This window comes from Somniosus microcephalus, chromosome 8 (assembly GCF_052327205.1).
Source record: "Somniosus microcephalus isolate GS21.2 chromosome 8, FLI_Smic_1.0, whole genome shotgun sequence".
In the NCBI taxonomy this organism is placed as follows: domain Eukaryota; kingdom Metazoa; phylum Chordata; class Chondrichthyes; order Squaliformes; family Somniosidae; genus Somniosus; species Somniosus microcephalus.
Genome location: NC_140994.1, coordinates 43,222,032 through 43,249,512, shown reverse-complemented (window position 1 = coordinate 43,249,512; position 27,481 = coordinate 43,222,032). Strand labels below are relative to the sequence as shown.

General features: G+C 41.8%; 1 protein-coding gene across 5 annotated transcripts in view; it reads left to right on the top strand.

Annotated features, from left to right (window-relative positions):
* The window catches only part of LOC147113489 (C-terminal-binding protein 2), a 308,574-nt gene that overhangs the window by 30,039 nt on the left and 251,054 nt on the right, over window positions 1-27,481 (top strand). Inside the window, exon 1 of one of the 5 annotated variants that reach the window (XM_085994640.1) lies at window positions 25,242-25,702. The exons of the other annotated variants lie outside the window; for them this stretch is intronic. The gene's annotated coding sequence lies outside the window, so the exon portion shown is untranslated. Of the gene's footprint in view, window positions 1-25,241; window positions 25,703-27,481 lie in introns of those variants that run through there. 5 annotated transcript variants of the gene reach the window in all.

Below are 27,481 nucleotides of genomic sequence, written 5' to 3'. Positions count from 1 at the left end.
ATAAAAAAACAAGTTTTGTTGCTCTTCTCTACTGCCTCCTAAGCTTGAATGTTTCCTTTGTGTGTCAGTGACTAAAACGGAACACACTGCTCACGATGCTGTCTGTACCGTTGCTTAGAACTTATACTCTGCCAGTTAGCAAATTGTGCACAAATATATCCAGAACAGACAGTCAAATCCTCTTTTCTAATCAGTCCTAATTGTCAAGTAAAATGTTAATTCAAGTTTTCAACAGCATTCATTGAAGTTTCAGACTTTTTTTTATTTAAGAAAATAATTGCATTTATATAGTGCCTTTCGTGTCCACAGGATGTCCCAGAGTGCTTCAGCGCCAATAAGTTACTTTTGAAGTGTAGTCACTGTTATTCTGTAGGCAAATTACTGTATTTAGCGGCTTGAACTATGTAGATTTTTAAGATTACATCACTGAACTACACATGCCAGTGACCACAGGGGTAGAAATGCCTACTTTCAGTTGAGCAGTGCGTCTGTGTGCCGTATGTTCTGTTATTCTGAGTCCTGCATTGTTAGTATCCTGCAGAGTCTGACTGACTTTAGCAGCTTCCTGATACAGTGCCACCCTGTGTCCTCCTTCACTTGGAGTATTGTGGAGGTGATCGCTATTAGAATCATAGCAAGTTACAGCACGGAAGGAGGCCATTTTGGCCCATCATGTCCGCACCGGCCAACAAAGAGCTATCCAGCCTAATCCCACTTTCTAGCTGTTGGTCCGTAGCCCTGCAGGTTAGAGCATCCCAAGTGCACATCCAAGTACTTTTTAAATGTGGTTAGGGTTCCTGCCTCTACCACCCTTTCAGACAGTGAGTTACAGACCCCCACAACCCTCTGGGTGAAGACATTTCCCCTCAAATCTCCTCTAAACCATCCACTAATTATTTTAAATCTGTGCCCCCTGTTTTTTTTAACCCCTCTGCTAAGGGAAATAGGTCCTTTCTATCCACTTTATCTATGCCCCATATAATTTTATACACCTCAATAAGGTCTCTCCTCAGCCTCCTTTGTTCCAAGGAAAACAGACCCAGCCTATCCAGTCTTTCCTCATAGCTAAGATTCTCTACTCCCGGCAACATCCTTGTAAATCTCCTCTGTACCCTCTCTAGTGCAATCACATCTTTCCTGTAATGTGGTGACCAGAACTGCCCGCAGTACTCTAGCTGAGGCCTGACTAGTGTTTTATACAGGAAACTTTCGATTTACCGGCACCTAAATAACCGGAAATCTCGGTTAACCGGCAAAATTCAGGAGTAGGTTTTACTTCATATTCTACTTGCGTTCCTCCATCTGTTGCTGTGCAAGGGTGTGGCTGCAGCTGTTGCTAAGCTACAGAGATGCTTGGAACTTGTGGCCATTGTTCTGCACAACAGGGTTTGTTGCTTTATACGGAGCTGTCAGCTCTCCGTATCTTTTACTATAGCTTTCGGTTATCCGGAATTTTTGATGAACCGGCACAACGTCGGTCCCGTCCGTGCCGGATAAAAAAAAGTTTCCTGTACAGTTGAAGCATAACCCCCCTGCTCTTGCCTTTATTAGCCGTGGCATAGAATACAAGCATTCCGTATGCCTTCTTAACCACCTTATCTACCTGGCCTGCTACCTTCAGGGATCTGTGGACATGCACTCCAAGGTCCCTTTGTTCCTCTATACTACTCAGTGTCCTACCATTTAATGTGTATTCCCTTTCCTTGTTAGCCCTCCCCAAATACATTACCTCACACTTCTCCGGATTGAATTCCATTTGCGACTGTTCTGCCCACCTGACCAATTTATTGATATCTTCTTGCAGTCTACAGCTTCCTTCTTCAGTATCAACCACACAGCCGATTTAGTATCATCTGCAAACTTCTTAATCATACCCCCTATATTCAAGTCTAGATCATTGATATATAGCACAAAAAGCAAGGGACCTAGTACTGAGCCCTGCGGAACCCCACTGGAAACAGCCTTCCAGTCACAAAAACGCCCATCAACCATTGTCCTCTGCTTCCTGTCTCTGAGCCAGTTTTGAATCCAACTTGACACTTTGCCCTGGACCCCATGGGCTTTTAACTTCGTGACCAGTCTGCCATGTGGAACCTTATCAAAAGCCTTGCTAAAGTCCATATACATTACATCAAACGCACTACCCTCATCTACCCTCCTTGTTACCTCCTCCAAAAATGTAATCAAGTTTGTCAGACATGACCTTCCCTTAACAAATCCGTGCTGACTATCCTTGATTAATCCGTGTCTTCTAAATGAAGATTTATCCTGTGCTTCAGAATTCTTTCCAATAATTTTCCCACCACCGAGGTTAGGCTTTATTGGTGAGCTTCTATACCAGTAGATGTAATTTCCTAGCATTTATTAAGAGGCTTTTCATTAATATCAGAGCAAATAGAAGCTGAACATCTTGACTAGCACTTGGACATAACCAATGTTCTCTGTTACTGTTAACATCTGCAATACAGATTATTAATTTTCATGTTAAATTTACAGAAAATTATTTTTATTTCATACCCCTTTAACTGTAACCACGTAACTGGGCTGGAAACTTGTTCATTTGTTGGATATGCAAATCTAAAATATTCAAATTGAAATAAAAATCAGTTTTGTTTTATTTGGCCAGCTCTGCTGCCACATTTAAGGTTGCAGAGAAAGTGTGACTGTTAGACAACTGAAGCCGCAGAAAATGGAAGAAAAACCATTTGTCTTCATTTATTTTTACTCACAAGTAAAATGCATGAATGCACGGTTTTGAAATTGCGCTTTTTGAAATGCAGTGAACAATGCACTCCTTGGTGGCAGAGCCTTCAGCCACTTTAGCCCTGTTCTCTGAAGCTCCTGCCCCCTTAAGCTCCCCCGTTTTCTTCTCCCTCCACCCTTTAAAAGCTTTCTTAAAGTCCATCTTTCCGATCAAGCTTTCAGTCCTTCTCCTAACTCTTTCCATTACTTTCCCTTTTGTAAATTGCCATGAGGCGTTTTCCTACATTAAAGAAATGCAAGTTGTTGTGATCGGTTTTAATAATTATTTTCACACAGAAGTTCACGCTTACATTTTAGGAAAGCAACATCATATTTGCCATCAAACAAAAATAAAGTTTTATAAGCATTGCTGGAAATGATTTGTCACAAACCATATTATTAAAGATTATTATTATAGTGCCACATACCCATTCTGCTAGTTTTTTCATATGACATACTGAGTCATTTTGGTTTTTTATTAAGATAACTGAGCAGAAGAAAGTACGGTCTCATGAGTATTTTCCTAGAAACTTGTGTAGACGTCTATGTTTAACCAGAAAGAGGGGGCAAAAAAACAAACTGCAGTTTTCATTAAATGATGCTGGTTTCATGTACAATACTATTTGATTAAAATATAAATATTTATTAGTGACAGTGGGCGTGGATGTAAAAGCTTTATTCTTTCATACAGTTTTCTTTGTGTTTAAATAGTCAATATGGCGTATTTCCTTTGGCTCATTCGCGACTTTCCGGCATTCCCTTCAACAGGTTGTATATGTTCTCTCAGTTTTACAAATCACCGCTTACTTTAACCAGAGGAAAGAACTCCTAAAATAGAATCATATACACCTTTTAGTAGAGGTCAGGTACTTGTCCAGAGGAAGGGAGGATTGGAGATCAAGTCACCTTGAGGCTCTCTCCTGAAGCTCTCAGGCTGCATCTCCAGAGTGACGTTGACCGAGGCTGCAGAGCAGGCGATCTGCCTGAAAGTACGTTCAGGGACACCGGTCCATTCCTGGGAGAGCGTTTAAAAAAAAAAAAATTCATTCACAGGATGTGGGCGTCGCTGGCAAGGCCAGCATTTATTGCCCATCCCTAATTGCCCTTGAGAAGGTGGTGGTGAGCCGCCTTCTTGAACTGCTGCAGTCCAAGTGGTGAAGGTGCTCCCACAGTGCTGTTTGGGAGGGAGTTCCAGGATTTTGACCTAAAAGAGGGGGAGGAGGAACACATTTTAGAATGGGGCCATGAGAGCAAAGGAAGGAATGAATGGCAGCTTCCTCACAACTATTCAATATTCAGTACCGTTACTGCTGCTGAGGTGCTTCCGCTAAAGTGACTTAACTCTCATTTTAATGAAGTGGGAATTTATGTCTGAAACTTGACCAGGGCTGTAACAGAATATCAACGCCTCAAGGCTTTGTTCGTTCTGCTTGGCTTGGAATTTGAAAAATTGTATGCACCAGAGAAAACTGATGAAACATTCTGCAGTCGGTTCAGAGCCTGGAACCCAAAATGTGGGATTTTGTCAGAGGCAGCAGGGAGGCCTGGCAGTCATTAGCCAGTTAAGTGTCTGAGCTAACTTCTACTTTCCATTTTTTTAAAAATGACTAAAACGTACAACCCATCCATGTCACCTCACTAGAAAGTTCACCCAAGTCAATACAGGGGCACCAAAACTGACAATCAGGAAAATCACCCCTGGCAGTGTGTTGTCTCGAGGTCAAAGGAGATCACAGACTTTATTACAAAAGATACACAACCACCATCTGTGACTGATGTCCAGGGATTTAGAGAACTGATGCTCTTCCTGGTACCAGGTTACAACTAATTCAGGCCAAACATAAAGGTAACAAAGTGCATCGTACAATAAAAGCAAACTTTTGCTGTAACTCTGAGCCATGAGCTAGCAGTACAGAGGATCCTTTGGTTATTGTGATAGATCACTCTATTGACCACAGCTGGAGCTTTGGCCACCAAGACATAATGGAGCGACAAATCCTGCTTTAACAAAGCATTGACTACTACAAAACCAGCAAGGAATAGGCATGTACTGGATTATTGTGCACTGTAATGGCGTGCGCCTGATTTCAGCAGCAGAATTGGCTCTTGGGGGTTAGCAAAGGACACCTACAACAGAGTGATGTTCAGCTTTATCCAAAACCTGCTGTAGAAATGATAACGATAGACAGGTATTTGGAGCAGTTCGTACATTGGCAATTTTGAACTCCGCAAAGTTTCACATGCGGTGTTGTATAGCAAGCAGAGATCAGCAAGTGTGCTCGGAATAAAGGTGTTAAAACCACACAGAGCAGAACATTAGAAATGATGGAGCAGTTACATAAGCAGCGGTGAACCTGTGTTTTGACTCATGGTTTGCAAAGATCATCATGTGAATCAAAAACAAAAACCGTGGGAGCTGCTGTGAGTTTTAGCTCAAGTGTTCCCTTCTTTAAGCTGACAGCTGAAGCTTTGAGTCCTTATCCACAGTGATGCCGATCATGTCACACAGTCTGCAATCTCTGTAGGAACCAGGTCAGGGTGATAAAGTACAATTGGAAGTTGTAAAACAGTTTAAAACTAAAGCCAGCAGACAGCTGCAGCAATGGCTCAGCTCACATTTCACTTCAGATGACATGGTCTTGGAAGCAAGAAAAGCAATGTGGTGCCTTGGATTCAAAGCTGAACACTCCTATCTCCAGAACAATTCGCTGCAGTCACTGACTATTTTTGAAGCTCTGATGGGGATTTCAAAAAAACAAGCCTATGGAAATGAGTCACATAGCAAAACAGAAATTGTGCTGATGCCAGTGGCTTAGGAACAAAGAGAAAACAATGCCTTCGCCACCACAGAACCAACACTGTCCACTTGTTGCCCTTTTGTAGGCATTATTTGCCCAAGTGGATGCAACACTCGAACAATGAAACTGATGGATGACTTCTGACGGTGGGCTCCGCTAGCCTCCCTGAAAATCGGAAACAAAATGAAATGGTGTCTCAGGGCTTTGCTAAAATAGCACAAGAGCTTCTTGCCATCTCTGCTGCGAGAGTTCTCTGGAACTGGAGAATAGCTGTGCATAAAACTTTGTAGAAGGCCCAAAGCCAGACAGTGTTGATTCTCCTGTGTTCTTGGCACAGAATTCTAACTTGCTCAAGAGCATTGGAATGGACAGTTGACCTGTAAATAACTTGTAACTGGTAACCCGGGATGTTTTGTTTACTTAATGTTTGTCTCACTGTGTTCTACTGATTGGATTCAAAGAAGAGTGGAAAAGACAGCTTTAGAAATCATTCTTTTTCTCGGGCAGTATCACCCTCGGGCAAGGTTCCTGTTGGGCAGTGTTGCACTCCAATATTCAGCTCTTTTTTTTCCTAAGCCTTCTGGTCACCCTAGGCCGCTCACTTCCTGCAGTCTAGGAGGCAAGTGTGACACCTTCTCCCAGGCCACCAGAAGGTGTGAAAGGCATCTCTGTGATGCCCCCTACTGTTCTAACCTTTCTTGCCTTGTTGGGAGCCCTCTGACTTCTTTTTCAGCAGTGCAACTTGTTTGGCAGAGTAGGACATGCAGTCTGCATCCATCACTGTTGTGCATCTGTACTCCAAGACACTGCGTCACCTTATCAGTAGTTTTTAATTATGTGTGTGGGACCATGTTGAACAATTTTGTAAATTAGGTAAGGATTTGAGCAAAACTGGAATTGCAGAATGCAGTTTGCTGGTTGAATTGTCCTTTTGCTAGATGTTTAAATGTGTATATATTTAAATTTCATTCTTTTTCCATTGGGGGAAAAGAGCCAACTGTCTGAGACAAAGACATACAAAAGGAAATTAAGTGTATCAAACTAATTCTTTCTGTGTCTCTTTTCCTGTGGGTGTCTCTGTGTTAACATTTCAGGTAGTTGGGCAATTGGTGTAGCGTCAGTCGTAATGGTAGCTGAAGCCTTGGAGCTTTGTACCACTGCTACTGATTTGCTTTTTTTGTTCAATTTAGCACTTCAGATTTGCAAATACTGTACTGTATATAGTTTATGCTGCTTTTAGACCAAATGGTGTAATTACACACTCTTTTGCAAAGGGGGGACTGTTTCCCTCTTTGACTGACATTGGATTCCTTCCTCAGATATCTTGAATACACAGGAAACCTGAATATAAAATATTTATGGAAAGCATCTCGGAAAGACAGTAAATTCAGGCAAGAGGCAATTTAGAAGTTGGAATGATAATTAATGTGTTTTAATTTGCACTGCATAAACTGCAGTAAATTGGTGTATCATAAGACCTAGTGAAAACATGCAAATTATGCTAAAAGTCTTTAACTTCTATCCATATTTACAAATGAACCATCATGATGAACCCTTGTAAAATAAGCATAATCACGAGTTTAATCTCTTACAGTCCCACATAGAAACATTGAAAACAGTTCACATATAAGTTTGAAGTTCACATTGTAGGGGCAACATGAACTTGTGGCCTAAAGTACAAGGTCTTACTACATTCGTCCTCCTAAGATGGATGGGATGAATGTGAACATTTAAAAAACGTGACATAAAATGCTATGTAATACCACTAGCTGTAACTTCATCAAGTTTTAACTGTAACAGTGATTTCAAATTGATCTGCCAAAAAATGCAATCTAATTGTAGATACCCTTTTTCGGCCATATTCCTTTTAAATTCTTCACATCGTCCAGCAATCTCCATAAATACTGCTGCTTTTATTGCTGATCTGTCATTCAGATTACTCAACACTAAAGCAACTGACCTGTACAAATCAATGAGTCAACTCATTAAAAATGTTATTTCCTTGCAAACCTATCAAGATTGTGGAGCGATTAGAAGTTAATAAACTAAAATCTAGTTTGCTCCTAAAAAAGCATTGTTGTATGCAGAGTGACAGGACTGAGATTTTGAGAATTGTAACAAGGCTGCAGTTTCCACAGAGAGATAGTATGTATTTATATTTACTGTTATGGGCTTAATTCCCTATATTTGACTCCCATGTTAGCCTCTGCCATTCTGTTTTCTTCAGCTAGGAGGTTAGAATGGCCCAGCCCATGGAAATCGAAGCTGACGGTCAACAAAACTGGACTTTGGACCTGGAGCTCGGGTGCCTGAGGGGAGCCCGTTGATACTTCAGTGCTATAACTGCTGAGCTGCCCACTAGTTTAAAAGAATAACTTAAGCAGACCCCAAAATAACAGGCGCACAATTCACAAGCAGACATGACATTTTATTTTATTCTTTTTTGGGGGGAATTCTTGCAGTCTAATGTTTGTTCTGTTGTGATGCAGCTCGCATTGAGTCTATTTACTTGTAGACTAGTTAGTCCACAAAGTAACAAAAGTCACTAGTCCAACTTGTTTACATCATCAAAAGAAATGTTGGCAAGCTCTAGAATTTTCCACCATCTGGTGTATACTTAGAAAATTCTATAAATGAATATGTCACCAGATGTACAACAACCTACAGAGGAAGGTGAACTGTTAGATTTTTACATTAAATATGCTACTTGACTTCAGTGTCAATGGCCATTCCCATAAGTGGATCTCTTGTCCCTTATGAACTAGAGTGTGTCTTCATCTGTCCAAGTATTTAGGTAAATGTAGCGACACCCAGTGATTGAATAGGGAATCCTTGTCACTGTATTCTGGCTTACTGGAATGCATCACGTGTGATCTCGTCTTCGGTAGGTGGATAAATATAAACTCTTTAACATTATACTGAAAAATGGACAGTACGCATTACCAATAGAATATTTACAGTAGTTACAACCTTTGCTATTCTCCTTGAAATATCAAAACAACAAAGATGTTTCTGTTACACTTCTTTCTTAACGTAACATTTATCCTGGAAGCATCATCTTTCATTTCTTACATGGTGAAATGTTACCTCAGTCTCCCTGCTGGCTTCAGACTAATTGCTGAGCTGAGCCTAAGCTACCAAGTGTAAGTCCACAATCAAAAGCCTGTTTATCAAAGGGACTACAATCATTGGTCCTACCTCTGTCACAGGTCTGACCCAAGTCTTCACCCCAGATACATCTATCAATCAACATCACAACCCTAGGATGTCAGTCACCTTGGATGTTTGCAATTGAATGGAAAGACTTGATTCTTTGATACATGACAGATACTTTGAATGATGAGGTCCCCATCCAGGTATAATGCAAACTATCAAACTATGCATATCAAGGGCTTCGAGGACATTACAACAGTGACTACACTTCAAAAGTATTTCATTGGCTGTAAAGCGCTTTGTGACGTTCTGAGGTCATGACAGGCACTATATAAATGCAAGTTTTTCCTTCCTTCCTGCTTGCAAAAACAGTTAGCAATAACTGACTGTGAACCACTGTGTGTACTGCGGCCAGCAATAAAGAATTCAATAGCTAATTTAACAAAGGCAAAAATACTTCATTATTGTTACAGGGACATCAGGCAATTCTGGAATTTGGAGCAGGGAAGATGGCAGAGTGGAGACATAGCCCATGACAAAAAACAATCGGAGGGAGGACATGTTTTCCCCTCATTCCCACCCTAGCCCCCTGTGTCTATATCTGCCGCAGGCAAAATTAGTTTCCAGGGTATGTTGACACTGAACAGAGGGTTTTTCCCTCATTTTTCTCCCTGCCCTGCCTCTCTGCAGTTGCTCATGCCTGGTGGGTTGAGCCTCTGTTGTCCAATTCCTTATTCTTCATATGTGACATAGTAGGCATTTGATTTTTAACCACGAGTTACATCATAACCAAGTCCATCCCTCTTCATATTCGGCAAGGTTTGCCAGCTAGCGATTATGAGTGGAAAATTCTCACCTTCCCATCCCAGGATGCAACCTCAGCTACTCACCGCTTTAGGGAGGCTTTATAATTATTTTTAAGAGTTAGGAATAAAAAAAATAGATCATTGCACCTCCACTGTCTGTTTTGATACAACTCTCTACTTGTTTCTGGCCAAACCTCAAGCAAATGCTCAGGCTACCTGGCGCTAGGATCAGAAGAGGATGCCCTGTTCTAAGCGCTTGGAAGCTGGAACTTATTAAAAGAATCAGGTAGAACCTAGCAACTGGCAGTGATTGAACTTTTTTCCGTAAACAAACAACCTCGCTACTAGAATTACTGCTATTCTTAATTTCTGTCACTTTAAAAGAGATGAACAGAATCCAGAGGGGAAAGATTTCTTCTGTACACTTATGTGTAGCAAAATTATAATGCGGTTTAAAAATGTCATATTTTCTCAGGGAAAATCTTCCCCACATGTTATACTGTGGGAAAGAAATAATCACCGGAAACTGTAGCTCTTTTTTTTTGGTTCATCAAAGTGAGGGATTTCAGTCCCGGGACACACTCTGCTTTAATGACAGTGTCAAGTTCTCCCAGGTCAAACATAGCACAACCAGATGGGAAGAACTTGCATTTATACAGCGCCTTTCATATCCTCAGGATGCTCCAAAGCGCTTTACAGCCGTGAATTATTTTTGTTGTGCAGTCTCTGTTACATAGGCAAACATGGCAGCCACACTCTGCATAGTAAGATCCCATTAACTGCAAATGATTGCATGATAGATGTTTTTTTTTAATGGTGGTAATCAGTGTTCTCTTTAGTTTTTTTTGGGTGCGCGGCCCATTCATAATACCGCGCATGCGCAGTTTTTCCTATTTAATAGCCGGATCACTGGCTGCGCGGGAGCTGCAGAGGGCTGCGTGGCCGCGCAGCTTAAAGGGAACGTTGGTAGTAATTGATGGAGGAATGTTGGCCAGAAAACCGGGAGAATTCCCTGCCCTTTGAATAGTGCCGTAGGAATTTTTACATCCACCTGAACAAGCAGCTGTGGTTTAATGTCTCATTCAAAAGACGGCACCTTTGATAATGCAGCAGTCCCTCAGTAATACCCTAAATTGTGAGCTTAGAGTCAGAGTAAAGCTCTTTACACTGAGCCAACAATGTGCTTTAATTCCGGCTTCAGAATGAAAGTCCTCCTGCACTATTGTAAATTTGCCATTTCCAACACCAACCACCTTTTTATAAACACCTTTCTCTTTTTTAAGTGTGATTGCCAATTTGTATTGAATTGTGGACAGTTTTGTATTACCCACGAATCAGAGTAGAGGTGACTCGCCTAGTGGGAACTGGGTTGAAACTATCCCATAGATAACTTCATATAGGTTTCTTATAGCCAGTGGAAAGAAGACTTTCATTCCCCTCTGTGCAGGCTGGATTCAAGCCCAGGTGCCAGCAAGTGAAAAAACATTGCGCCAACTCACTCCACCACCCAATCCCCAGAGGACAGTGGCTCCAGCTATGGCCACTTTTCTTTTCAGGTAATTTGTAATTCACAGGTTGTTCACCAATCGGCGACAATGTCAAGCCAATCTCTATTCAGCAGATGTTGACAGTTGTTTGGTCAGTCAGTTTTTATAGTGAAATCCCAGACGTTAATCGAAAGTTAACCCAGAACCCACATCAAGGCAGACATGTGAATGTTTCCTTTTCAGTCAAAGAATACTTCAAACTCATAACAGGTGATCTATTCAGTTTATTTAGTGGGTTTGTTTTAAGTTGAAAAAAATGTTCATTATCAAAGCAGAGTGATGTAAGTGATGTAGAATTAAACACTTTTCTGCTTTTTATACTGCTAGCCTCAAATACCCCCAGGTTAAATATAGTATGAGCTAGCTGCACAGTAAAGCTTCCTGTACTCCAAGCACATAACTGATTCTAATTGAATTCAGTAACATTGTGCTCAGCTGCTGATCGATAAAGTATTATTTCACACATGCAAATGCTTATATTGGGGTTTAGCACTTCATTTTCAGTGGAGCCTTCTAGATTGAGGCTTGATCAAGGTTATAGAATTGGGCTGCACCTTGGGTGTAAAATGATGATACACGTAACTTAGGAACAGGAGTAGGCCATTTTGCGTGAGCCTGCTCCGCCATTCAGTTAGATCATGGCTAATCTTCACCTTAACTCAATTACCCACCTTTGCTCCATATCCTTTGATACCCTTACTTAACAAAAATCTATCTACAGGATCTCAGTCTTGAAAGCTCCAATTGTCCTAGCATCTACAGCCTTTTTGAGGAAGAGCGTTCACCATGACTGTTGAGATGCTATCTTTGCTAAACATGTTTAAAAGATGGCGATATGATTTAAGAGTTCCGATTAAAGCTGATGTTTAGCATTTAGTGGACTAATAATAATAACTGGTTATGAATTCATCAGTTCCCGGATCAAAATCAGTCTTTGATTGCTTCCATGGCTGAGCTGCCTGCTAGACTCATGCATGAACACCTAAGATTACGTTGCACACATATTAGCTTGCAAGCAGCTTGTTTATATGTAGTTCTTAAGTGTTTTAGCAGAGGCTTTAACCCACTTGTTAAAAAGCAATTACACACAAATGCGGAGAGAGTTTGGATACTAATATTCACGGCTGCATATTCCTGGCCAGGATGGAGATGATTGGATAAATCCTCTGTCAACCACTGCTGTAAGTGACTGGGATTGATATTATGCACATAATTTTTATATAACTTTCCTCCACTCACTGCATTTTGCTGGAGAAATCACCCTGCTTTTATCGGGAGATGTTGCTGTAGTTTCGGTCATGAGTTCTATTTGCTGTATTTCGTAGAGACGCTTGCTGTAGTGCATTGTTTAAATCGACTCTGTTTGCTGAGTAAATGGACTTTGTTTGCTGTAAAATAGACTGCTTGCTGCGAGTCCTGCCCTAAGTCCCGCCCCGCCCCGCCCCCAGCTCATTGGCTGACAGTGGTGTCGATCGACACTCTATTTCACACAGTGTAAATTTAAATGTAAAGAGTGGTCATATGGGTGAGATACTGGAGGCTGCCAAACCATGAACACACTGAGGTTCTGGAGGCGGCAAGCCCCAGCGACACCTTAAACCAATACCGGAGAAGAGGGGAGAAAATTGCAGGAGGAAGCACAACAAGAGTGGAATGGTTTGCAAGAATGCAGAGAGACAGTGGTCTGCTCTTTTGCAGATAATTAGAGTCTTAGAATGAAGCACACCGTTAAATCTGATGTGCTGTTGGGGGAGAAAAGGAAAAAGAAGTTGAATTAAAATATCTCCTTGTTTGAACCTCATTTACACTGGGTTATAATTTTTTTTGGATGGGGGGCTGCTAAATGTTACTTCATTTTATTTCTGTGACTTTACTGAGATGAAATGACTGTGTTAAAATAGCCTGAGCCAGCGGTTTTCCTCTAATGTCTCCCATTCACTTTAATGTATACTTTACTATTGTAAATTTTCACTGAGGAGTGTGAGCATTGGATTCTAATGAAACATAATGAGGTTCCTGTTTTTTTACACAGCTAGAAGCAATGTTATAATGTACTCTGTGTCACAAAAGCAGAATTTTTATCAGGGAAGAGCACATAGTGGATCATTGTGAAGGATGGTGTCTAATTTGAAATGAGAATGCTGCTGAACCCTTGTGTGCACACATTGAGTTGGCTTTGTTTGTCTTTCGGTCAGGTAGTGCTTTCTGCTTCCTCACTTTAGAAGTCGGAATTCGAAATTAACACGTGTTTATGAAAACTAAGGATCTTGCGTGTTGGTTAAATAGTTCGTTAGTAATGTTCAGTACAGGGGTAATAATATGGATTTTTTAAAATTAATCTGCTTTTTGTATATTTATTTAGTGAGGGATCTTGGTGCTAGGGAGATGAAACTATTCCATTTCAAATCCCCAATGTCAGCATCTGGAACTCACAGTTAAAGCATAGATGTAGTGTAAAACTCCCTCTCCTCACCCAAAAACGTGCTTCACCCCAAACCATGGCTGGAGACCCATAATGCAGCAATGTGATATTTCTGTAGTAACCAGTCCATAACTCATCTAAACAGATGGCCAATATATGTTGGGGGACCAATGGGAATTGTACTGAGACTGTCCAAGCTCAATTCATAAGACCTTTGCAGACAGAAGACTTTTATCACAGGAGTCTGGGCTGTATATGAACTCTGGTCCCAGATGTAAAAGGCCCCCACCCAATCCCATGACAGCTTGCTTTATATTTTTCCATCTTGAGTTTTCTCCCCTTTCTAAATATGCTGACTTTCATGCAACGCTACAGGTTCATGGGCACTGGCTACTTGCCTTTACCTTAGCTAAGTGGCCATTTTTGATGAGTGATACTAGACAACGTGGGGTGTAAATTTGTCAATGCCCGGTTTTGGGCATGAAGGCAGCAATGTAGTCGAAAGTATGCCAGAACCAGGGGGCCCCCGAGGAAGTCCCAAAATTTGGCCTCTGGCCTCATCTCAGTACTGTTGGCGAACTGCTGGTTGCCTTCTGCTGGGTTGAATTTCGGGCCTCCTGACTCGCCGGCAGCGGCCCTCGGGCAAGTGCCTGGCCGGGGTGCGGGGGAGGGTGGTGAGAGGAGGAGAACGGGAAGGGAGGGCCTATCGTGGACTGGCTGTGGAGACGAGAGGAGTACTCCCGCTCCTCCTGGCTTCACGAGAATGCTTTTTAAATTTTAAAAAAAAATTCACCTTCCGTTGGCGGTCGCTGAAGAATCCTGACGCAGACCTGACTTCTGCCCCGCTCAACGCAGACCAGTTTTGCTGAGGGGACCTAATGCATGTTCTGGGTGGCCGCCAGGAACTCCTGAAAAATGGTCCAACCTAATTGTGGGTGGGGTATTATTTATACTTTCCTGGGCGCAGGACGCTGGTCCCTAAAATTGGGCCTCGTTTCGCCCATAGTATGCCCGTAAGATGGAGGCAGTGAGGTCCAAGTGTCAGCAATTTGTATTCAGAGGCAGTATAGCTGCACCTGATTCATTCCTTGCCCAAAACCTACACATGCGTATCTTCTAGTAAGGGGTCACTGAATAGCAATCAAGGTTGGCATCCTGGCTTATTTTTCTTTTTCCTTCCCTTAGCTCAGGAGTGCTGACCCCAAATGCTTTTGTTCAGCATTAGTTGGTTAACTTTCGCTCAGTAATATGTCCTGGAAAGATGAGACTGACTGGAGGTAGAGCCTTTAACTACATTATTTCCTCCCTTTTAATATATCTTTTTCAATTGTGACATGCCTCTAGATTTATTTTGTGTTTGGTTGGAGCAACACTCGGATACTATATGCTATCCAAACTTTCTATCCATCTGAATTATCTGTATTTGAGTAGCACTTGCCTATAACAAAAAAATTAGCATTTTATGCATAACCATGTGTTTTGCCATCAAGAATCAATAAAAGGTGCCAAGAAACAGCACATCAGTTTTTGAGCTGTTGAGGGAGATAGCTTTGTTTGAATTGGCCTGTGGGACTGAGGTTTTTAGCAGCTGAGAACCTAAGCCGGCAACACATTTCCCCACTCACTGGCAATGTAATACTAAGTGGAGACCTCGTTCTCTCTTTCTATCCTGCCAGCCTTTGAGGAGGTGCCACTGAAGTAGCACTAATTATTCTTCCCATCCCGGTTTTCCCTGGGATCTCTGCAATATGGTATTTTAAACCATCAACCACACTGTACTACATAAAGAAAGAACTTGCATTTATACAGCGCCTGTTACGTCCTCACAGCGGTTTGCAGCCAGTTAATTTCTTTTGACGTGCAGCAACTGTTGAGCCGGCATCTTAATTTGTACTTAACAAGGTCCCACAAACAGCAATGCGATAATGACCAGGTTATCTATTTTGATGCTGGTTGACGGAGGGATATTGGCCAGGACATTGGGAGAACTCACTGCTGTTTCCTTCATGGGATCATATCTTAAATTGACCTCTTCTGGCCATCTGCTGCCTCCCGCCAGGTTTCACCTGCGGGTTTGGGGCTGTAGCGGGGGGGCCACCTGCGATGGTAAGTAAAAATCACGTTGCGGTGCCAACGACGTCCGAGTTAAAATTGAGGGGAAGGTGGGGGGCGGCTTCTGCCCGGCTGCCATTTTAACCCCCGCTTGCACCGTTCCTGCCGGGTGGGGGCTTGTATCCAAGATGCCCTTTTTTTAACATACCAAAACTTAGTTTTCTTAAGAAAATATATTAGAAATAACTATAAAATGACAAATATCCACCAGCTTGAATTTGTGTAGTCCATTATTTGACTTCTTTTTCATTGCTTTTCTGAATTCTTAAGCTCTATAGTACTTCAGGAAATGTTTCCCTCATTTAAACAGTTGTGCTGATCTACCTCTGCCTTCACGTGGATTTTCATTTAGCGTCCTTGCAACTGATAATACTGAACTTTCTTTTTCTGAAATCCTTTAATATCTGGTTAGTGAGGATTTTGTGTGTCATTGATATATATTGATTTTTATGTAAGTGATGTGTTAAAAAGAATGTGGATAACTTTCAGTACAGTCCAATGGATTTTACGTCACTTTAAAGAAACCAAAAGCAATTAACCCCATCATTGCTACTGTCACGCACACTGGCATCATTTTTAACCCTTTCAGAGCTGGTATCTCCAGGGAATTCAGTACTACTTGGTCTGGCTATATTATTGAAGATTTCAGGTGACATATTTTAACACTACAGCATTCCTGTATTACAGTGATAATGCTATTGAAATGTCAGAGTTTTCAAAAAAATCCTAGATAAAAATGACAAAAATGTTACTTCTCTGCCATCTCTACTCTTAACATTTTTTATTATGTATTATCTATGACCTTTATTTTACATTTATTCTTTGTTTTAAATATTAACATATTCTGCTCATCCGCAAATCCACGGAGTACAAATCTCCGTCACCAAAACTCTGGCTGCGAATTTCCCAGTGGAGGTGGGATGGTGGCGGGAGAGCTGGTTTCCAGGTTCCAGTCACGATCCTGGCTGCAGCCGCTCTGTCAAAGGGATTTTCCATTGATGGGGCTTGTTAAGCCCGCCCTGCGGGCTTCCTGGCCAATTAACAGGAAGCAGGTCTGATGATGTCATTTGATGACGCGTCATCAGCCGGTTTCCTTAAAGGGACCACGTCCACATTGAGTTTGACAGTTGTTCTGTCAGTGTTTGACAGCATTGAGGTGCTGCAAACACTGACAAGTACTGCACAAAGGTGGACGCTTGCACCCAGGCTCTCCAATGACTCCCTCCATATGTTTATGGAGAGAGTCACAGCATGCAGGGAGGTTCACTTCCCTTCCAATGGGTGGAAGAGACCTCCCCAGGACACCAATGCAGCCCGGTTGCACATTGCACAGGAGGGCAAAAGCAGGGATGTCGTCCGGGGTCCCTGGCTGCAGTGGCGCAAACCTTTCAATGATCTCAGTGGATCACGAAACGTTACTGCAAAGCCATACTCAAACTCACCCTGCTGTGCCACTCAACACATCCCCATCACTCTGCCTTCCATACCCTTCTCCTGCTCGTCCTTACATCAACTTACCTTGCAACTCCACCTAACTCTATCTACTTTATCACTTCCCCATCTCACTAGCCACCCCTCACACTCACCCTCATCCTACTGCAAGCATACCAACTAACAACACACAAAGGTAGACACTTGAGAGGTTTAGCCAATGTCCATGTGAAGTTTCTGGTAATGTGTTGTCATACAGTGAAATCTCTTTTTCCAACACTGCCCCTTATTTGACAGATCTGAGCGCACCTTGAGAAGTGTCTTACTGAGTTCCAGTGAATGTTCATGCATAACTCCCCCTGCCACCCCCCTCCCCCCCGCTATAGTGATGAGTGTGCATGGAATGGCTTGGACATTAAAGGGATGCTTCACGGTGCTGGTATGGGATGGTGTCCATCTGGCGCATCATGTGGCCGCCAGGGTTAACAGCATCAAGTGAAGTAAATCTGGCCACGGTGATGCCATCGCTGGTCTCCTGGGCAGCAATGTTGTCAGGGGCTGATGCCCTGTGTCCTGTGCAGCATCAGGTTATGGCGGAGAAGGTTGGTGATATTGTTAGTGATGTTGGTGTGCCTGGTGATGTTGGTATTGGGGCTGATCGTGGAAGGATTCAGAGGACCAAGGTCTGATTTTTTTCAATAGATGGCAGCTGCAGGTGACAGAAGCGGTCTGTCATGGTGAGAGGTGTTGTTCCAGTGAGGTGGCACTGGACATACAGTTGCCTCTAAACCCTTGCAAGCTAAAGAAATCTCTTTATATATTACAAATGAAGTAACCAACAGTTTCTGCGCTCTGAAACTGACCATCTGCAACATGGCATCCTTTACACCACTTCTGCAGCTTATCAGAAACATCAGAGCAGACTCCAATCACGCCAGGTTGAGCTGGCGTGCTCCCCGAGCAGCGGGTAACCCATGGGGGAGAACGTAAAATTGGAAGAAAGCCTCAAAATAGTATTAAATTGGCTCTTAACAAGCCATTTAATTAGCTCAATTGTATCTCCCGCCGCTTGGTGTTGGGTCAGTTCTCCGCGGACAGACCCGACACCTAATAATAATAATCAACTTTATTGTCATTGTTAGTGCACAAGTGCAGTACAACGAAATGTAGGCTTGCGGCTCCCGAGAGTATACATTTAGATTAAGACATTTAAACATTCAGCATTCATTTGGCTTGTAATACATTAACATAAACATAATAAAGTGCATTGACAGATGTGCAGGCTTTAGAGTTTATTTGTGGAGTTCAGTAGGATGACAGCCCTGGGAAAGAAGCTGGGAGACTCGCGTGGAGGCGGGATGACAGCGGGTTTCCTACCTGCTGTCAATCATAATGACTTTAACCTCTGACCCGCCTCCAAACCCGCCCTCTGAGCGCTGGCAAATTCACGGCCTCCATCTTTGGCTGCAGACCAGCTCCAAAAGCCAGTTTCTTTTTATAGTCAATCAGCAAAAACATCATTGAAGTTTGAGCAGGATGCATCATTGCAGCGACTGTCAAAGGAGTGATATGTTTTTCAGGCTGATGGAAGAAGTGCAGAGTGCCTGCTTTGAAATTCTTGTGTAGTAAGTATGCTCCTGTTCATGGGTGAAGTAACTGTTGTGCAGTTGTTCCAGTGAGAGCGTTGTCAGTGCAAGTTTTAGGGTGTGGGATGTAAGTCAATATCCCAAATATTTAATCGTGCCATTGCCGCTGGTGACCCGCCAACATTTGTGGTGTATTGTTGCTAAGGCGAGCAATACAGAGCTAATAGTGTGGGCTGGCATCACTGCAGGCCACCTCGCTTAGTTTCACTTCACTGCAGCCAGTGGCAAGTCTGGTTTTTAACTTCACTTTGTTTTTCCTCATTACCTGCCCAGTTTCCCTTCCTCTCGTGCAGCCGCGCCCTCCCAGTACCTGCCAGGGAAATGAGCTCCATCCTCGAGATTACCATTCAGATTAGCACTAGTGGGGCAAAAGAACTTTCAAATCAGGAAACACAAAGAGTTCCACGTGCTTTTCAACCAGTTAGAGTGCCCTGAAAGATTCAAACCATAAAAAAAACGTAGCACATTTTATTCTCCAATACCTCGCCCAAGTGGTAGGGCTTGATAAGCTAGCCCGGACAGTGAGAACCAGTGGGTTGTCTGACTGAGAGACATCACAGCTGAGCCCAGCCTTGTCCTCACCAGTAGCCACACGTGCACCTTGCAGCAGGGTTGACGTGGGTCCCTCATCAGTAATGAGAATGGCAGGTGATTTCCCCCCCCCCCCCCCCCCCCTAGTCCAGAGGCACTGTGACTAAATGTAGCATCGCAGCCATTGCCTGGCTGACTATAGGTAACGTAGTGCTGACAGGGAATCAAACCTGGAGTTTTTGATCTGTTATGCACACCATACCGCCCATTTGTCCATTGCAGGGGTTTAACTTAATCTATTGCTTTTTAAAAAAAAAAAAAGAATTTCTACTGAAACACTTGTTGTATACTGAACAGGGGCTGTATTGAAGGCAGCATTAATGTTCTTGATTTTTTTTGGAGGCAAACAATATCATTTTAAACACAGGTATGTGAATGTTTGATAATGTCAGGTGCAGTGTACAATGATGTAATATTAAAGGTTATGTTTCCTCTGGTGGTTTATAAGGTGCATGGGCAAGTTTTGTATTAAAGATATAAAAATAGTGTCGTTTCTTATTTTGCAGTGGAGAAGGTAATAAGTGCTGTGGAGCCAAGTTGCCATCTTTTATATCTGGAGACCTGAGTTTGTGTCATTTTAATTTGCACTTACCTTAATTTTACACCATTTTTATTAAATCCAGCTAAATTGAAGTAATGAAAATGAATAATTTTTAGGGATCACCATTGCAGTCCAAGAATAATTTGTTATTAAGAGTTCATAATTTTTGTGAATAAAAAATTAGAGACTAATTTGCTACAAATACTAATGTTAGCAATTCACAGAAAGCGAGTGTTAGACTCAATCCCTGTTATGCTTGTAGATTCAGCTGTGGTGCACTTGGACCCCAATGCCTTGGGAATGCCGTGGTTCCTAACACCCAGTTGTTTAATGTTGTCTGTTCACCACACTGTACATCTCTGGTTCTCTGTGCCGGTTTCTAACACACCTTGGCAGCCTCTAGGCTGCTGGCATTAATGTTACCGAACTGCCAGAGCGAGTGGCAGCGGATAATTGTTTTATTTACACTTTTTATTGATACCTTTTTTACTGAGTTTTATAAATGCCCTCTTGCCTCCGATCATTTTGTATGATCCTGCAGTTTGAGAATAAAATGTGCTTAGCTTTTTTATCGTTTAAATCTTTTAGGACAATCTAACTGGTTAAAAAGATTTGAAAGTTCTTTTGCCTCGCCAGTGTTAATCTGAATGTTAATCTCGAGGATGGAGTCCATTTTGCCTGGCAGGTACAAATAGTAGGAGCAGAGCATTCATACCCGTATTTTAATACGTGCTGCAGTGACAGAATGAGATGCTCGAGTTAGAGGATCTCAATGCGTGTGCGTGTTATGCGTGATCATAGAATCAAAGAATGATGGAATAATACAGCACAGAGGGAGGCCATTCAGCCCAGCGTGCTTGTGCCGGCTTTTTGAAAGAGTTATCTAATTGTCCCACTCCCCTGCTCTTCCCCCATAACCCTGCAAAGTTTTTCTTTTCAAGTATATATATAATTCCCTTTTGATGTTTGTATGCAGCATATGACTAAGATAAAGAATGGAGAGTAGATATTCCAACATCTGCAAGAAAGATATGAAGAAGCGAGCACAGTAAAGCTACTGTGTTTTAGCCAGTGGTAATGAGTGAAGTCACTTAATAAATATACTTGTTATTCTACAAGCGCATCGGTTTTGACAGAACTTCTTAATATGTACCACAAAAACATCTTAAGAAAGAGGATTAGTTGTGCTGCTGTCTCAAAAGTGTAATGTCTTGGATTTAAGCAATACATACCTAGTAAAGATTGCATCAGATGTCTTTTTTTTTAACTAATACGTGCACTTTTCTGTGAGCTTCTAGGTCTGAGTAATTTGCTAAGAACTAAGTATGACCAAATCAATATAAAAGTGAGTTGAACAGCTTAATAGTATCTCCTGCTGTGAGCCGGTCAAGTGCAGACTGAGGGAGGAGTGTCTTTATTCTGTCTAAATCAGGGACTGAGGGAGAGGCAGAAGCTGCATTTATGAGGTCACTGCACGTGAAAGGGTGTTAGATTCAGGTCGCTGAGCCGCTGCTGATAGTTTTTAGTGTCTCTTCAAAATTCAGATTTTAAAAGTAAATTGTGTAAACTATTCAAGAATATATGTAATATGCCATATTGTGTGCTTTCATCAGTGCCTAAATTTGGCTCATATGTTGGTTAATTTAGAACCTCTAAATGTTTTTTCATAAATCGAAAAATGTATATATATCAATAAATTCATATAGATCACCATTCTGCAGTACTGTTTTGTACCATGTGATGTGGTCACTTATGTGCTTTAAAAAAATGTTTTTAGTTGTTGCAGCAGCAAATCTGACAAGATTATCTTAATGAAAAAAAAACAGAACTACATAGAAATTGCAACACAGAAACAGGCCGTATGGCTCAACCTGTCCATGTTGATGTTAATATTCCATGCGAGCAGTAGTCCTAATCCCATGTCCTCGCCCTGTTCCCATACATAATTATACCTCTCTATCATTCAACTACCTATCTAATCTATTTTTAAATGTTGACACGGTCTCTGTGTCAATCACTAACTCCACAGCTTCACAAACCTCCGTGTAAATAAAAAAAACAATTTTCCTGTTCTCTGTCCTAAATCTTTAGCATTTAACCTTGTATCTACATCCCCTCATTCTAGTCTCCTCAACCACTGGAAACAGGCTGTTTCTATCAATGATGTCCCCTTCCTTCATAATTTTAAACACCTTTATCAAATCACCCGTAACCTCCTCTAACGAAACCCTCCAATTTTTCAAGTCTTTCTTCTGGAATCCTGTTTTGATAAGGCAGGATTTGGGTTCTGAATACAGAATTGGTAATATAAAAAAGTTTTAAGTGTTCTGTGGTTAAGTTAACAAACAAAACTATATGAATAGATAAAAAGCTTAGCAGTATGGGTAGACCAATGATTTTGCAGAAACAGGATCGCATGTAGGCAGGGAAATTGGTGCAGTGCAGCTTTATAGTGAGGCTTGAATGCTTTCAAAACAAATTATGTCATTTCTGACTACACTCTCGATGTGTTAGTTGGGCCATGGTGGACTTTAAATTCCCGAACTGGTTAATGTTGCTGTGAAACTGTTGTCATAATAGTTTGAATGTTTTGTAACTGATCACATGATATCAGAGTCACAGTTAATTGACAAAAAATGTGAACTTTCACTGTCCTTGATGTTAAAAATTGACGAAAAATCAAACAGCTTTTTGTCTGTGTAACACTTGAGGGAATTTCATTTGGTGTCGGTAAGCCATTGCAAATGGCAATCACCACAGTAACAATTAGAGCATTAAGTTCTGTTGGGTTAGATGGTTTTGTCACGTGTCAGTATAGATCACTAAATCACCGTTTTGCCACTTGCAGTATGTATAGGGCAATGTGCAATAATTCATTTGTTTTGAAACCTTCTTGGCGACTGATATTCTGCATGTATTGGTTTGATACTGACTCCTGTTCTGGAGCAATGGGGAGTCAGCAGCACTGAGTTATACTGTCAGCTCCCTGTCGTTCTCTGGTCAGGCAGGCAGAGATCTGCTATATGTACTTACGCACGTGTGCAGAGCTTTGCTCTGAGGTGTTCAAAATACGGTTCCATTCTTAAGTCCAAAATGAAAGTTTTAAAGGTAGCTTAACTTTTTTTTAAAAAAAAGGCTTGCTTTGCATCAAATGGTGTAAAGCTGAGGTGGTCTTTCATTGCTTTCCAAAATGCTATGTACCCTTAATTTGGCTACTTCACTCCCCACTGGGTCAGGTATAATCAACTTTCAATTCTAGTACAGCATTTGATGAGACGTGTGCATTTGAAGGAATTCCAAAACATTTCTTCCAACAAATTAAATAAAAGTAACTTTATTTTATAGTTTGTTGGAGATCGTTCACACGTACGGGTAAAGCAGGGACCTTTTTTAAATTTCTGTAATACTGTCTTGCAGTGTGCTGTAAATTTTCAAGTCTATAAAGTGGGCTGTCGATGAACTACCGTTTATTTTGGAAGAAGCTTTCTTATTTTGTACACTCTGCTATTCTCGGTTAGAATGCTCACAAACTGAAGTAGCTAATGCTGCTGTGGAGTCTATATTCGTCAGCATCCAGTACGCTGTTAATTGACTGTATGTAACCTGTGTTGTAAATAAAGACACGATTGATATGTTAACCCCTCTGAGCACTGCTTTCCTTAAGAGATTTTAAAACATTCACATTTTCTATAATTTTGGAAAAAATTGACCCTTTGTTACTTTCCAGGGTGAAATATAGCATTGTATTAGAGAAATGTAGGAAGCATATTTCTTGATTTAATAATATTTACTGTTGGGAGTGGTGGGGAGGTAATTGTTTAAACTATGATTCAGAAAAGCAACTACAATATAATTCTCAAAAGTTAAACAGTTGGATTTTATAGCAACATTTTATAGACCAACTTGTATTTTCTGTGTTTCAGTATCAACTTTTTATCTCAGATTTATTTTAATTTAATTTTCCTAAGAGCAAGGCTCATGAAATCTTGCCCAAGACTGGTGTCTTATGTTCTTAAATTCTTGTGTCCTGTTCCCAACCAGCCAAACCCAGGGCACTCCTATGGTTCTCCTTGGTTTAGTTCCTGTCAGAACTCTTTACCTTTTGTCTCAGTTCACGTGACATTACTGTTGACTGGTTTAATCTTTCTTCAGGTACTTGATGGTCAAGAACTTGTACTTGAGTTTGTTGGTGCAGTATTGCGGTGCAGTTGTATAATGTGATGGTGTCCTTCATTTTGTTTTTCTCTATTTTCTTTTTCTTTTATTGGTATTATTGCACAGGGCTTTCTTCACAAGTTGTAGCTATTTCAAATAACTAAAATGTTCAAAGAAAAGCCAAATCTTAAATATTTTTGTGTTGAATGTGATGTTTATTTTGGCTGATACCTATAATTTATTGCCTTGCTTTGCCTTCTATAATATTCTTAGGGTATAGCTGCATTGGTTTGGATGTACCTATCCATCAGGATTCTGCCTGTTTGCATATTATTGTTTTTGCCGATTATTGAAGTATTCTGTTAACAAGATTTGAAATTTAAAGAGAGCATTTGCCTCCTATGGAAGACCTGTGGTCCCCTGCTTGGATATGTAAGCGTATTGATTTGGAAGTTTTTTTTAATTGATGCCACATTAATCCATTTTGGCTTGTGATATTTCTTACTGCGTATCGGTATGGCAAACGTGGCAATTTTCTCAATTTCTGTTACTAACAGTCTCTTAGTGGCTGGCCTCTCAAATGCACTTTTGATTCTCGCATATGGTGGGGGGTGGGGGAGGGGGGGGAGATTTTAAAAGTGTGCAGAAAGCAGCATGTCAAAGCATTTCATGAAGGTGGGGGATATTTATTATGGAATACCTGACCTTGAGATAATTAGTTTTCTGTCCTGTATTGCAAGCAAACTCCTACTGGATTATTCATTATGGCCTTTTAATGAGATAGGGTGAGAGGACATTTCCTGTTTCTTCTGGCGTTGCCACAAACGTTGTTACGGATTGTTTACTGTAATTGGATAAATATTAATAGATATCCTGGCTAAAAACTGCTTTATATTCTTCATAAAGAGGATGTTCTTTTAATTAAAGCACAAGGTTCTGGTAGTCCAGCTAATAATTATGGGCTTCCTAAATGGTTTTTTAAGTGTATGATCTGTAATGGAGGGTAACTAACCAGGGAGTGCATTTATTCAAATGACTTTCATGTGTTTGTATTTGTGATTGACTGCTGGAAAGTTTCAGACCCAGAGAAAGGCTTTATTGTAATTCTGGATAATGTACCGACTTGTAGAATAGCAGAGTTTCTGAAAGTCGTGCCACTGAACCACCTGTGAGTCAAAGGCCTGGAGTGTCGATTTGCTGCAGCGTAGCTCTATGCGGAATGTGTACGGTTATAGAACTTTAAACTCCTGATGAACTGGGCCTCCAGCGTATGGCATCGCAGTGTTGTTAATTGATACGACGCAAGTTAAAGCCTGCAAGCTTCCATATGACAGGGTGCTGCGCTCCGTCTTGCTGTTGTGGGACAGTGTCCAGCAGAGGCCATTTGCTTCTCCACGGGGAAGGAAGGAACATTAGGGGGAGTGTCACCCTTGACCACCCTGGGATTCCTTCTGATGAACAGCACCAGCCAGAGCTGTCCACATTGGGCAAAACCTAGTTGTGAGATTTTCAGTCACGAGTGTTAGCCACATACCCAGATATCACGTGTGGCAATCACATAACCGTAGCTAAAGGCCTGTCCTAGTACCGATGATGTGGCTGCTATGAGCATTGAAGTTCTCGTTGGGAGTGACAAAAACAAGAGGTGCTCTCAGACAATCACCTGTCAGAAATCATCTGGAAGCGGATGTCTCACACCAGGAAAAGTAAGCGCTGGCTAAAGTATAAAAGCGCTGATTTGAAGCTCTACCAAAAAAGGTAAGCATTTTATAGTTAGAACAAAGTTTGATAGCCTGCTGTACCACCATTCAAATTTTAATGATGCAAAAGACGTGGCACCATTCCTCTGACTCTGGCCTTCTGTGAATCTTACTTTCCTTTTGCCCCACCAATTTCTTCTGCTTTTCCCCCTTTGAAAACTTTCTCAAAACCCATCTCTGCGACCAAGCCTTCGGTCACCCCTCCTAATTTCTCCTTTCCTAACTCAGCGGCCAGTTTCCTGGCATCAATTTCTGAAGTTCCTCGTCAAGTTCTTCATGTTAAAGGCACTATTTAAGTCCAAGTTGTTATTTTTGTCTGCATGCACTAACTGGCTGCGGGTGTTAATGCTGCCATCACCTTTCTTCTTGCTTCCTCTTGCTGGAGAGTGAGAGAAAGCAAGAAAACACTGCAGAGACCAGTTTGGCACAGTGTTCTGTGTGATAAGTACTGTAAAGCCCTCTATTAAAACTTTAGACCCTATAGTAAGAATCCTTCTGCATGTAGGAGAGTTGGTAGGCCTAGCATTGGCAGAAGCCTAGGAGAAAGTCATCCACTCTGCCTCTCAGCCAGAAATGATACCTGGCTTGGGGGAAACTGAGAACACGGAAAGGGATGAAAATAATTTGGGAGGAAGTTTTGCCCTCAGACTACTAGAAAACAAATTTAAAAAAATCTTTAGGTAAAATGTTGTTTAAAATGCCCAGTACATTGAAAAAATACTTTTATATGAATTGTTAGTAAATTCTGACCGTTTCTTGATACTGAAAATAATATAAGTAGTAGTTTGTCAACTTAACCTGATTACAAGGGTTGCAAAGCCACCCATGCTAAAACACGATGGAACTGCACGTGCCATGGCCTCAATCATAGCAGGCACTTCTCCACTATTGGGTTTGTGCCCTGGGATAGTGTAACCCTTTGGCTCTTGTCTCACCAAATCCATGGGTCAAACATGATGGCCGGAATTTTCTGGGGTCCGTGCGGGCGCAATTGGAGGCGGGTTGGGTGGGAAATTTGAAATACCTTGCAGCGGGTTGGAAACCCGCCATCATCCCGCCCCCCCCCACTCGCCTTTCTCTCGGGCGGGTTTGCCGGCGTGGTAGCGACCCGAACGGCAGAGGCGGGCGAGCTAATTTAAATCATTATCAGGTACTTATCAGACCCGTAAGCGCCTTTTTCACCCTACCTTTCAAATTTCCCTGGATGAGCACGAGAATCACGCAACTTGGGAACCACATCTGTGAACCTGAGGCAGAAGCTGAGTGGCCATTGATCCAGCTCATTGGTGCACAGCATGAAAAGTACAATAAAAACTCCAACCTCACAGCTGATCACTTTCCTAAGGCAGATGCTGTTGCTGACTGCATTGTCAGCACAGATTTAGCTTTCTAGACGTTGCAAGTGTTTCCAGTAATGTCAGAAACGCTGTCACCTCATTGATAGAACCTATCACACCATTGACAGATTGCTTCTGTCATCTCTACTTGACCTGCCATCTATTACATCAGCATGGGTGCCAGTTATACTGTCTCACCTTGGTCCTCAAAATCGTACCACGATGAGCCCCAACGCCAGCAGCACCGGGCACACCAGCAGCACCAACAACAACACCACCAACCTTCTCCTCAACCACTTGATGCTGCACAGGATAGAGGGTATCAGTGCAGGGCTGCACTGCGCCGGAGGAGATACCCCCAACACAGGGTACACAGGCAGAGGATGAGCTTCCTCAACATGACGGAGCAGCTCCATGCAGGTGGTCATCCTATCCATAGA